At 40.6% G+C, this 12,865-nt stretch overlaps 1 pseudogene; it reads right to left on the bottom strand.

Moving 5' to 3' along the window:
• Positions 1 to 9,891: 9,891 nt before the first annotated feature.
• LOC114224634 (divergent paired-related homeobox pseudogene) lies at positions 9,892 to 10,428 on the bottom strand (annotated as a pseudogene).
• Between the last annotated feature and the right edge of the window lie 2,437 nt (positions 10,429 to 12,865).

Raw genomic sequence — 12,865 nt, 5'->3', positions numbered from 1 at the left:
TACAACCAAACTGACCATAAGGATAACTCATTTCCATGACTCCATTTGGAAACATTCTGGAATTTTGAGGCAAAAAATTACCAGGTAATCTGGACTTTTCTAAGATTTCCACATCATCACATTGAAAAGCTGGTGCTTATATTGAACTATTTTACTCACAGAAAATCTTTATTAAGCCCAGTCTGTATATAGTAGCCGCAGTAGTAACAACCAATTCTAAGTATTTATTATGTGTCTGGAACTGTACTAGGTGCTTATTTCACAAGACCCATTGCAGAATTATTATTATCTGCATTTAATTGGATGAAGAAATTGAAGTTTCAAAAGGAGTAGTAACTTTTTCAGGGTCACATGGCTAATAAGTATAGGTGCCTGTGTTTGAATTAAGAACCCTCTGCCTTCTGAGCCCATTTCTTTTCCCTGCTTCATCATGCCTCACATACTGTTATAGTGAGTTGTGCCATGGGTAGGAGGAAAGGAGAATGTGGCCCCTTTCTTTAGATGGCATATGAGCTAGTTGAGGAGAAAAATATGTTATCTGTAAAACAACTAGAGATGAATTGAGTTAGTTGAATATCAAATGAACCTGTATCACAGGACCACATGTGCTTTTGCTTCATGATAGGACCTTTGTTCTAGAGGGTCTGCATTCTAAAGTACCAAAAAGAATTTCCGAAGGGAGGGATATAATTCTTATTTTAACTCTTCTATGGGATATTTTTTCTTCCTCAGGCTTCCATTAAATCACATTTATGCTATTCTGGCTTAGTCCTAAACTCAACCCCCTTTTGTTTCTCTAACCCAGGGATTTAGGTCATGTACTGGGTCAATCAGTTTAAATAGAATAATTGACTGGCACTCAGTTATTCTGCAACTCTCCTACCCCACCCTCCTGAAGCAGTGGAATCATGAAGTGATGACATCTTGGTCCTTGTCATGACTCAACACTGCTTAATTAATTAGACTTTTAACTCTTAAGATCTTCTCTCCCTGTGGATAACCTCCTGAACTCCATCTATCTCTTGCCATATGAACCTGTTCTTTTCTTTTATCGCTCCACCAATCCACCTTCTTCTGATCAAGAAATCCTCTCTGGGTATTATCTCTGTGTGTCCGCACACAGAATCCCATCTTTGTTTGTAATTTTTATGTAATTCTTATTTATGCCCCAGAATCCATTACTTCCTTCAGCTTCTACTACTCCTGGCTTGCCCTCCCCAATCCCAGAAGACCCTAATAGGCTATTTTCTCTGCTTTCATGATAACTGAATATGTTACAAATTTGGGTTACAGAACCTCACCTGGGACCTCACAGCTGGTTGCTCATTCATCTGTCAGTCCCTCCCTATCACATTTCTCAGTTATTTTTCCAAAAGGTCTTTATTTTTCTCATCTACAAGTCTATGCTTATCTATAAGATAGAGCTCAAATGAGAGTAAGACTTTCCTCATTTTCTTGTCACCTTGAGGGCAGAGTTCTTGTCTCTTTTATCTGCTTTGAAGATGGTGCTATTTGTTTAAGGCATGAACAGAAATCTGAAGATATTATGGGATGCTATGTTAACTTCGATTGCTTTGTAACATCGCAAATGTGGCTGTTGCATTCAGATTGCAACTGGGAAGATATTTTTTTCTGCCAAAGCCCTGGTAATTAAGTGATTTGAGAGCCTTCGCTACCAATCTCATTTACTCACAGGAGAGTCAGATGGTAAAACTCCCTGATATTAATATAGGTTTCATTACATTAAAATAAACCACACACAAAAAAATGTCTTGTGTGGTTTTGCTTACATTTAGATACTCCAAGCTCACTCTAAGGAGCTCTTGTGTTTCCCTTTGGTTTTGAATGATTAACAAATCATTTAGAAGTTCTTCAATAATGAGACGATAGCCCCTTAAGTGGTATGGTGGTTGTTTTATGTGGCTCTGTAGTATGTATATTTATTTATTTATTTTTTAAAGATTTTATTTATTTACTTGACAGAGAGAGAGAGACAGCGAGAGAGGGAACACAAGCAGAGGGAGTGGCAGAGGGAGAAGCAGGCTTCCCGTCGAGTGGGCAGCCCGATGCAGGGCTCGATCCTAGGACCCTGTGACCATGACCTGAGCCGAAGGCAGACGCTTAACGACTGAGCCACCCAGGCACCCCTGTAGTGTGTATGTTTAACAAAATAAATTTTTTAAAAATTTTTTATTATTATGTTAATCACCATACATTACACCATTAGTTTTTAATATAGTGTTCCATGATTCATTGTTTGTGTATAATACCCAGTGCTCCATGCAGAATGTACCCTCTTTAATACCCATCACCAGGCTAACCCATCCCCCCACCCCCCTCCCCTCTAGAACCCTCAGTTTGTTTTTCAGAGTCCATCATCTCTCATGGTTCATCTCCCCCTCCATTTCCCCCCCTTCATTCTTCCCCTCCTGCTATCTTCTTCTTTTTTTTTCTTAACATATATTGCATTATTTGTTTCAGAGGTACAGATCTATGATTCGACAGTCTTGCACAATTCACAGCACTCACCATAGCACATACCCTCCCCAATGTCTATCACCCAGCCACCCCCTCCCTCCCACCCCCCACCACTCCAGCAAACCTCAGTTTGTTTCCTGAGATTAAGAATTCCTCATATCAGTGAGGTCATGTGATACATGTCTTTCTCTGATTGACTTATTTCACTCAGCATAACACCGTCCAGTTCAATCCACGTCATTGCAAATGGCAAGATCTCATTCCTTTTGATGGCTGCATAATAGTCCATTGTGTATATATACCACCTCTTCTTTATCCATTCATCTGTCGATGGACATCTTGGCTCTTTCCACAGTTTGGCTATTGTGGATATTGCTGCTATAAACATTGGGGTGCACGTACCCCTTCAGATCCCTACATTTGTATCTTTGGGGTAAATACCCAGTAGTGCAATTGCTAGATCGTATGGTAGCTCTATTTTCAACTTTTTGAGGAACCTCCATACTGTTTTCCAGAGTGGTTGCACCAGCTTGCATTCCCACCAACAGTGTAGGAGGGTTCCCCTTTCTCCAGATCCCCGCCAACATCTGTCATTTCCTGACTTGTTAATTTTAGCCATTCTGACAGGTGTGAGGTGGTATCTCATTGAGGTTTTGATTTGGATTTCCCTGATGCCGAGCGATGTTGAGCACTTTTTCATGTGTCTGTTGACCATTTGGATGTCTTCTTTGGAAAAATGTCTGCTCATGTCTTCTGCCCATCTCTTGATTGGATCATTTGTTCTTTGGGTGTTGAGTTGGATAAGTTCTTTATAGATTTTGGATACTTGCCCTTCATCTGATATGTCATTTGCAAACATTTTCTCCCATTCTGTCAGTTGTCTTTTTGTTTTGTGGACTGTTTCTTTTGCTGTGCAAAAGCTTTTTATCTTGATGAAATCCCAATAGTTCATTTTTGCCCTTGCTTCCCTTGCCTTTGGCGATGTTTCTAGGAAGAAGTTGCTGCGGCTGAGGTCGAAGAGGTTGCTGTCTGTGTTCTCCTTTAGGATTTGGATGGACTCCTGTCTCACGTTTAGGTCTTTCAACCATTTGGAGTCTATTTTTGTGTGTGGTGTAAGGAAATGGTCCAGTTTCATTCTTCTGCATGTGGCTGTCCAGTTTTCCCAACACCATTTGTTGAAGAGACTGTCTTTTTTCCAGTGGACATTCTTTCCTGCTCTGTCAAAGATGAGTTGACCATAGAGTTGAGGGTCCATTTCTGGGCTCTCTATTCTCTTCCATTGATCGATGTGTCCATTTTTGTGCCAGTACCATACTGTCTTGATGATGACAGCTTTGTAATAGAGCTGGAAGTCCGGAATTGTGATGCCACCAGCTTTGCTTTGCTTTTTCAACATTCCTCTGGCTATTCGGGGTCTCTTCTGGTTCCATACAAATTTTAGGATTATTTGTTCCATTTCTTTGAAAAAAGTGGATGGTATTTTGATGGGGATTGCATTGAATGTGTAGATTGCTCTAGGTAGCATTGACATCTTCACAATGTTTGTTCTTCCAATCCATGAGCATGGAACGTTTTTCCATTTCTTTGTGTCTTCCTCAATTTCTGTCATGAGTATTTTATAGGTTTCTGAGTACAGGTCCTTTGCCTCTTTGGTTAGATTTATTCCTAGGTATCTTATGGTTTTGGGTGCAATTGTAAATGGGATCGACTCCTTGATTTGTCTCTCTTCTGTCTTGTTGTTGGTGTATAGGAATGCCACTGATTTCTGTGCATTGATTTTATATCCTGCCACTTTACTGAATTCCTGTATGAGTTCTAGCGGTTTTGGGGTGGAGTCTTTTGGGTTTTCCACATACAGTATCATATCATCTGCAAAGAGTGAGAGTTTGATTTCCTCCTTGCCGATATGGATGCCTTTGATTTCTTTTTGTTGTCTGATTGCTGTGGCTAGGACTTCTAATACTATGTTGAATAGCAGTGGTGATAGGGGATATCCCTGCCGCGGCCCTGACCTAGGGGGAAAGCTCTCAGTTTTTCCCCATTGAGAATGATATTCACGGTAGGTTTCTCATAGATGGCTTTTATGATATTGAGGTATGTACCCTCTATCCCTATACTCTGAAGAGTTTTAATCAAGAAAGGATGCTGTACTTTGTCAAATGCTTTCTCTGCATCTATTGAGAGGATCATATGATTCTTGTTCTTTCTTTTGTTAATGTATTGTATCACGTGGATTGATTTGGGGATGTTGAACCAGCCTTGCAGCCCAGGGATAAATCCCACTTGGTCATGGTGAATAATCCTTTTAATCTACTCTTGGATCCTATTGGCTAGTATTTTGGTGAGAATTTTTGCATCCATGTTCATCGAGGTTATTGGTCTGTAATTCTCCTTTTTGATGGGGTCTTTGTCTGGTTTTGGGATTAAGGTAATGGTGGCCTCATAAAATGGGTTTGGAAGTTTTCCTTCCATTTCTATTTTTTGGAACAGTTTCAGGAGAATAGGTATTAATTCTTCTTGAAATGTCTGATAGAATTCCCCTGGGAAGCCATCTGGCCCTGGGCTTCGGTTTGTTGGGAGATTTTTGATGACTGCTTCAATTTCCTTAGTGGTTATAGGTCTGTTCAGGTTTTCTATTTCTTCCTGGTTCAATTTTGGTAGTTGATACATCTCTAGGAATGCACCCATTTCTTCCAGGTTATCTAATTTGCTGGCATAGAGTTGCTCATAATATGTTCTTATAATTGTTTGTATTTCTTTGGTGTTGGTTGTGATCTCTCCTCTTTCATTCATGATTTTGTTGATTTGGGTCATTTCTCTTTTCTTTGTATATGTCTGGCCAGGGGTTTATCAATCTTGTTAATTCTTTCAAAGAACCAGCTCCTAGTTTCGTTGATCTGTTCTACTGTTCTTTTGGTTTCTATTTCATTGATTTCTGCTCTGGTGTTTATAATTTCTCTTCTCCTGCTGGGTTTAGGCTTTATTTGCTGTTTTTTCTCTAGCTCCTTTAGGTGTAGGGTTAGGTTGTGTATTTGAGACCTTTCTTGTTTCTTGAGAAAGGCTTGTATTGTTATATACTTTCCTCTCAAGACTGCCTTTGCTGCATCCCAAAGATTTTGAACAGTAGTGTTTTCATTTTCATTGGTTTCCATGAATTTTTTTAATTCTTCTTTAATTTCCTAGTTGACGCATTCATTCTTTAGTAGGATGCTCTTTAGCCTCCATGTATTTGAGTTCTTTCTAACTTTCCTCTTGTGATTGAGTTCTAGTTTCAAAGCATTGTGGTCTGAAAATATTCCGGAAAAAAGAAGTGAAAAACAGAAAAAAAAAGATAAAGATAAAAACAAACAAAAACAGAATAATAAAAAAAAAAAACAGACTATGATCAAATATGATCAGGCTGGTGCATAGATCAGTGCCACACACTAGATTTTGGGTGTATTTTAGTCTGTTAGAAGAAAGTGCCTCCTAAAATTTTAAAGAAAGAAAGACTTATGTATGTACAAAATAAGGGTTGTTATGATGGAGTGATGGAATATGACTGTAAAGATGAAAATTATAAAAAATTTTAAAAAAAGGAATTGATAAGAAGATGTTTGAAAAAAGAAAGAAGAGGATTAAAAAAAGGAAGGAAAGAAAGAAAAAAAAGGGGGGGAGAGAATGTGATCAGGCAGGAGACTAGAACAAAGCCGTACACTAGAGATTTAGGGTATATTTCGATATGTTAGAAGAAACCGTTTCTCAAAATTTTAAAGAGAGAACAACTTATATATTTATCTGCCAAAAAGGGTAACTACTATTAAGAGATAGAATATGACTCTAAAAATGAAAAATAAAAATGTTTTTTTAAAAAAAGGGATTGATAAGATGTTGGTTGAAGAAGGGAAAAAGAAAAACTAAAAAAAAAACAGTTAAAAAAATTAACTTTGAAAGACTAATGAATCATGGTAAAAAAAAAAAAGCCATGAATTCTATGTGCAGTATTCCCCTAGCGCTGGAGTTCTCCCGTTCTCCTTGATCGGTAAACTTGGTCTTGGCTTGCTGGCTGTTCGTGCTGATCTTCTGGGGGAGGGGCCTGTTGCCGTGGTTCCCAAATGTCTTTGCCGGAGGCGGAATTGCCCCGCCCTTGCGGGTCCGGGCTAAGCAAGCTGCTCGGGTTTGCTCTCGAGAGCCTTTGTTCCCTGCAAGCTTCCCGTACAGCTATGGAGGACAAGAGTGAAAATGGCGGCCTCCCAATCTCTGCCCGGAGAAGCTGAGAACTCGGGGCCCCGCTCCTCAGTGCGCCCCCAGAGAAAAGCAGTCACTCCCGTCTCCCTGGTCTCCGGCTGCACTCCGTGCTCACCCGGCCTGTGATCGAACGTTTCTATCTCTGGCACCCGACCCCGTGTGGAGTCTCCAAACCCAGCAGATCCCTGTGGTGCGCTTCCACGCCGCTCTTCCCAGGGGAGGAAGGGGAGTCTCCCTGGATCTGCTGCTTGTTGGGTCCCTGCTGGAGGAGCAGTGGCCCAACTGGGCCGCGGATCACAGTTTATGGCCACCCCGAGCTGAGAGCCCGCGCCTCGGCTCCGTCTCTGCAGCCGGCTTCCCCGCTCCGATACCTGGGAGCTCTGCCGCACTCAGGCACCCCCGGTCTTTCTGTGACCCCGAGGGTCCTGAGACCACACTGCCCCGTGAGGGTTCCACCCCTCACTTAGCCACTGGAGTGACGTCCCTCAGCGGAGCCGACTTCTAAAAGTGCTCCGTGGCTCTATCACTTGCCAGAAGCGGCCGAGGAGGCCCCCTCCCCTGCCGTCTATCCTCCCGAATATCTCCTCGGATTCACTTCTCTGCACGTCCTACCTTCCAGTAAGTGGTTGCTTCTCTGTTCAGAGAGTTGTTGCTATTCTTTTCTTCGATCTCCTGTTGAGTTCGTGGGTGTTCAGAATGGTTTGATCCAGCTGAATTCCTGAGACCAGATGAAATCCAGGTCTCCTACTCCTCCGCCATCTTGCTCCACCAACAAAATAAATTTTTATCAGTGTATTTAGGTGCTGTGTAACAGGAGAAACATACATAAGGTATTCATGACACATAAAAATTACGTAATGTATCGTATGTGCCTTCTGGGAGCTTTGTTACTGAAAGCAGACTCAGGAAAATGCTTTCATCTGAGCAAGCGTGTTTGTGAAAGACCAACTGACATTTTAGGTGGAAACAAATAGCTGAACCCTTGGAAAGCATTTCTATTATTTTTAATTTGTAAATTATGGATAAATCAGGTCATAATCCTTTCATTCAAAGAATGACAATGGCATACTTTGTTACTAATGGATTTCTGCTTCTAATGGAGGTACTTTGATGATTTTTTTTTAAATCTGCAGAAACTGAGTTAATCTGTTAAACTGAGTTAATATCCCTGTGACACTGTATCAGTCAGGATCCCATCAGGACACAGAAACCACATCATAATTTGAACAGAGAAATTTTAATATGGATAATTATTAAAATTCTTTTCTATCTGTTCATCTACCTATCATCTATCTACTTTTAACTAAAAGGTAATGAAAGAGGATTCTGCAGAATACTGTGGGTTTGAGGAGTGGAAAGAGAGGGATTTTCTCCAAGGCTGGGTGCAGAGTGTTGAGAAGATGTGTTTGCAACTCACTGAAGGGTGAAGTTCCCTGGTTTGCTGAGTTGTCAGGACTAGAATTGATCCAAAGTCTATGGGCCTTGGCTAGGTAAGTGCTGCTGTGAAGCCACCTGGGGCTCCTATGGAGCTTGCCTGGAAACTGGCTGTTGGGGGTGTCACCGAACTCTTGGGGGTAAGCTGAATTGTGTGCTGTGCACCCCAGCTCAACAGTGCAGGGGCAATAGAAGCCAAACACACTAGGAACGGGAAAAGGAGCGCTTTACTCCAGTGTCCGGTATCCTTCCAGTGCCCACTATTGACAAATGTTAATATCATGCCACCTGGCAAGGCAGAACCATTCAAATACCAAAAGAAGATAATGAAGGGTAGAGTTGGAGCCGAGAGGCAATAGGTTGAAAACTCGCCAATGATTTATGCACTAAGCTGAACTTCAGTCCATAGAGAAAAAAAACAAAAGTCAGTGATTTTTAAAGAGCTATATTTAAAATATGGAGAAGCAGAATGAAAATATTCTCTACCTTTTAGACTGTGATTCACTTTAGTCTGTATTATAATTAGCTGGATCCCTGAACCAGCTTTTAGTTTTTAGGGTGGGTAGGGGATGGGAAGAACAGCAGACGGCTACACAGCAGCAGTGATAACAGGAGTTCATGAACACAGAGTAATTATCAAGAATAGTTTATGTCCAGCCTGCAATGTGCTCTTGTCTGCAGGTGGTTCATGTATATAGAGTATCAAGAAGAACCATTAGATACTATTGGGACAGTAGTGAATATCTGGTTGCCACTCAAACATAGTTGGACATTGATTCAACATTGAGATTCTAAAACATGCCTGCCATGTAGTAGATGCTTCATAAATATTGGCTGAATTAATATATGAGTGGGTGCCCACTATGTGCCAGATAATGTGCCGTGTGCTAGAAATACGTCAGCATTCAAGATCCAGTCTCTACTTAAAGAGGGGTACAGTCTATTTTGAAGGAAATAAGGCTTAGAGCTTTTAGAGTCTCTACCAAGGAGGAAGAGATGGTTGAAGTTCTGATGAGGGAAAATAGTTTCAGAGTCTTTAAATCAGGAGTTGTGTAGATCCCTTTGTTTTCAGAGAAGATCAGTTTAATAAAAAGGATTGGTTTTTTTTTTTCCCTCAAACTTCCTGTCTTTTCTCATTCTCTGTTTCCTCCTATTTCTTCTTTTGCCCAATTTTCCACCTCACATATTAAAAAGAATCCAATGGATATTTCTAAGAGATTAAAAAAACACATTAAAGTACTGGTTTACACACTAAAGTTTAATTTTGCATGTTACAGTGAAGGACACCACCATTTATAGTCTCATTGTATATATTTATTGAGATATAATTTAAAAATTGTCTCCAGCTTTACTGAGATACAAGTGTAAGGTGTTTGATGTGTTGATTTGATACATTTATATATTGCAAAATGGTTACTGCCAGTGGCATTAGCTGACGCTTCCGTCCTGTCACATGGTTTTTTTTTTTTTGTGGTGTATGTTATACAATATTACAGTTCTGTGTCTTTGGATGAATTTATACATGCAGGTTCCTGCCATCCGAATTACAACATGAAACATCCCCATCGCAATAGTTTGTTGAGCGACTCTTGCCACTCAGTTCCACCCCACGGGCACTTGTGGGTCTTTTTTTTTTTTCCACGAAGCCCGTTTCTGAAATGCCTCCGTATTGCGTAGATCCTGACTCTGTCTCTTGTCTGGAATCATTGTGATTCGTTACAGTAGGTGACCTTTTGTGTCTGGCTTTGCTCACTAAGTTCTTTGTGGAGATGAAGAACCCAAAGAATTAGCAGTGAAGCTTGTGGAAAGAATTTGGGATTCCGTAATGGGACATAGGGAGTAGATGTTAGGATCTTGGCAGCAGCCGAAATGGACTATTTTGTGGCCAGAAGAATGGTCTGAGAGAGCCTTAAAATTGGAGCATCTGCTGAGTTGGAAGGAAGGAATGGGGTGATCTGTATAAACCAGGGAAGCAGGGTAGGCACCATCGGGGGCGCCTGGAGCGGCATCTGTGTGTCTCTTGGAAGAGCTGGTCTTGACTTCCACCCCAGCTAATTGCTGTTGTTTGGCTTTCTTGACTTTTGCTCTGTGGTTCTTGAACCAAACCTGCAGTACGGTGGGATGTATCTCCAGTTTCGAGGCCATTTCTTTCTGAAGGCTGGGAGTAGGGTATGGGTTCTTGCTGAACAAGAATTCTAAATCTGCCAGTTGTTTCTCAGTGAACATGGTGCATTTCCTTTGTGAATGTTTCTGATCCTTTCCTTTAGGAAGGTCCCCTGTGCCTGCCATCCCATCTAGCTGGGGGTCCCCATGCTCTGGTCCTTTGTCAAGCAGGACACCACCATTTAAAGTCATTCTATACTTAGTCATTGTTAGTCATTTCCTTTTGTTTTCCACCTTACATCTACTTCTGTCTCTCTATATTCAATAATGCTGCCTTGGCCTTGTTTGGATTTATTAAGTATTAAAAATGTCACTGTCTAGCCACACTAATATGCTCTTTCAGACTGGGACAAGTACTTCTTATGATTATTTGATCTTCTCTTAATTCCATGAACTATGTGTATGTGTATCCATTATGTGTATATTGTTATAAAATTTTATTCTTTATTGTATGTGTTCAAGGTTTCATATTTACATCTATATGTTGATATATCAGCACACGCACACGTATGCACACATGCTCAGGAACATGATATAGATGAATAAGCCATTGAAATATAACGTGTAGGGCGCCTGGGTGGCTCAGTCGTTAAGCGTCTGCCTTCAGCTCAGGTCATGATCCCAGGGTCCTGGGATCGAGTCCCACATCGGGCTCCCTCCTTGGTGGGAAGCCTGCTCTCCCTCTCCCACTCCCGCTGCTTGTGTTCTTGCTCTCGCTATCTCTGTCTCTGTCAAAAAAAAAAAAAAAGATTAAAAAAAATATAACATGTATATTTCCTCCTATTTCTTATCATAATCCTTAAATAATTTTATCTTAAATATTTACAGTTCTAATTTAGTCATCTCTAGAAATACGATCTTATTAAAAAAATGGCAAATTGATTAGTTGGGTTTTTTTTCAAGTCGACTCTCACTTTGATCATTTTACTTTATCGGTTATTAAACTGTTATCCAGTCCACCCTTCCCATTTCGCAGATGAGGAACTGCAGAGTGGCTTGTCACACACATGGCGACAATGATTTTTTTCTCATCTTCTGCCAAAGTTACTCTGCTGTTGATCCTCCCAGACGAATGGCTGGACCATTTCAAAATTGAATATTTAGAGTTAACTGATAAATACTTTAATACATTTTAATATATCTTCAATGTACATATTTGTATTAATACTTTACTGATAACGTTTTGGAGATAAAATACTGGAATCCATCCTCATAGGTGGGGTGTAAAATGGGTGCCTATAGGGTTTTATATGTATGTGTTTGGCATTAGTGAGGCCTTTTTGTAGGGACCGTCTTTCAGAAGTCTGGCTTAAATGGATCGGGTCCATGCCTGAATAACCCCATTACTATTTTCTCACACTCAAAGGCTCTGTCACAGACATTCAGATGAATCCCCAAGGAAGTGTGACAAGCCAAGAGAGCCATCAATCCAGAGCGCTCGCTGCCTGTGCCACTGGGCAGAGTTCAATAGCTGTTCATTAACTCTCCTTGCTCATTTTAAAGGTGAAACTTTAGATGAGCACCCAAAAGCCAAATAAATTTGATTTCAAAGATGCACAATAGTGTCTGGATAAATTACTAGTGTTTATTGATGTGCCAAAAAAAGAAAGAAAGAAAAAAACTCAGCAAATACAAGCTAAGCTGCTTGGAGTTGGAGGTGAGGAATGAAGCCTCGCGATGTAACATTTGCTTCATTGCTTTTATGTTTAAGCGTTTTATGCAGTGTCTGCTTTTTGCTGGTTGCCAATGTCAGTTTATAATTTTATGTCAGATGCTTGAATTATTCAATTAAAAAAAAATGTTAGCCTGAACAAGCCAGCCAAGACTGTAGAAAACAGCAAGCCATATAAAATAAATTATATTTTTACTGGAACATGAACAAAAGCATAAATGTTAATTCTGGAGGCGTTTGCCTGGGGATAAGCCACAGCTGGAAGATTTCTGGTCAAACTTCATTTTCCTTCTGCACCCCATAGCGAAGAGCATCCACTCTTGTTTGTGATTAGTTTGCAAGTTAGGACAACGCCTTAGGGTTTATTTTGGTTCAGATACAGATCTTCCCGTGGCCATCTTCTTGGGCCTCCTTGTTAAATATTATGTTAGTTTTCCCTATTGTAGCAACTTCTGAATGAGAGGTTGTTCTGAGCATCAATTACCCTGTAAGCTTTTTTTTCTGAATACTTATTCACGATCACCATCCAGACAATTTTTGCTTCAAGAGGTCTGCAGTAGCTCTTAAGCTTCATTTTAATGCAAAGCACTCCAGGTGATTCTAATGTAACTGGCTGAGAATTAACTAAAATGATAATCATAAGAGACAATACTGGAGGCCACGGCCTTCCTTAGCAAGTACAAATTCAGATTGCTCAACCCTGCCCATCTACTTTGGTCTTCCAAGAAAAATTCAGACTAGAGTTGTCCTTGGACATGACTGTTCTATCTGGATAACTCCTCTAGCCCATGGTTCTATGTCAGGCCCTGTAATGAATAATCGGTGAAATCCTGGAAGGGAGGTATTCTTGGTGAAAACAATTGGTCTCCGGCAAGCAGAAACAGGGAATCT

The sequence above is a fragment of the Eumetopias jubatus genome, unplaced genomic scaffold, assembly GCF_037043125.1.
Source record: "Eumetopias jubatus isolate StellerSeaLion01/CBP00866 unplaced genomic scaffold, mEumJub1_p1.0 scaffold_5, whole genome shotgun sequence".
NCBI lineage: Eukaryota > Metazoa > Chordata > Mammalia > Carnivora > Otariidae > Eumetopias > Eumetopias jubatus.
The sequence above is the reverse complement of the archived record's forward strand: the minus strand, read 5'-3'. Positions and strand labels throughout refer to the sequence as shown.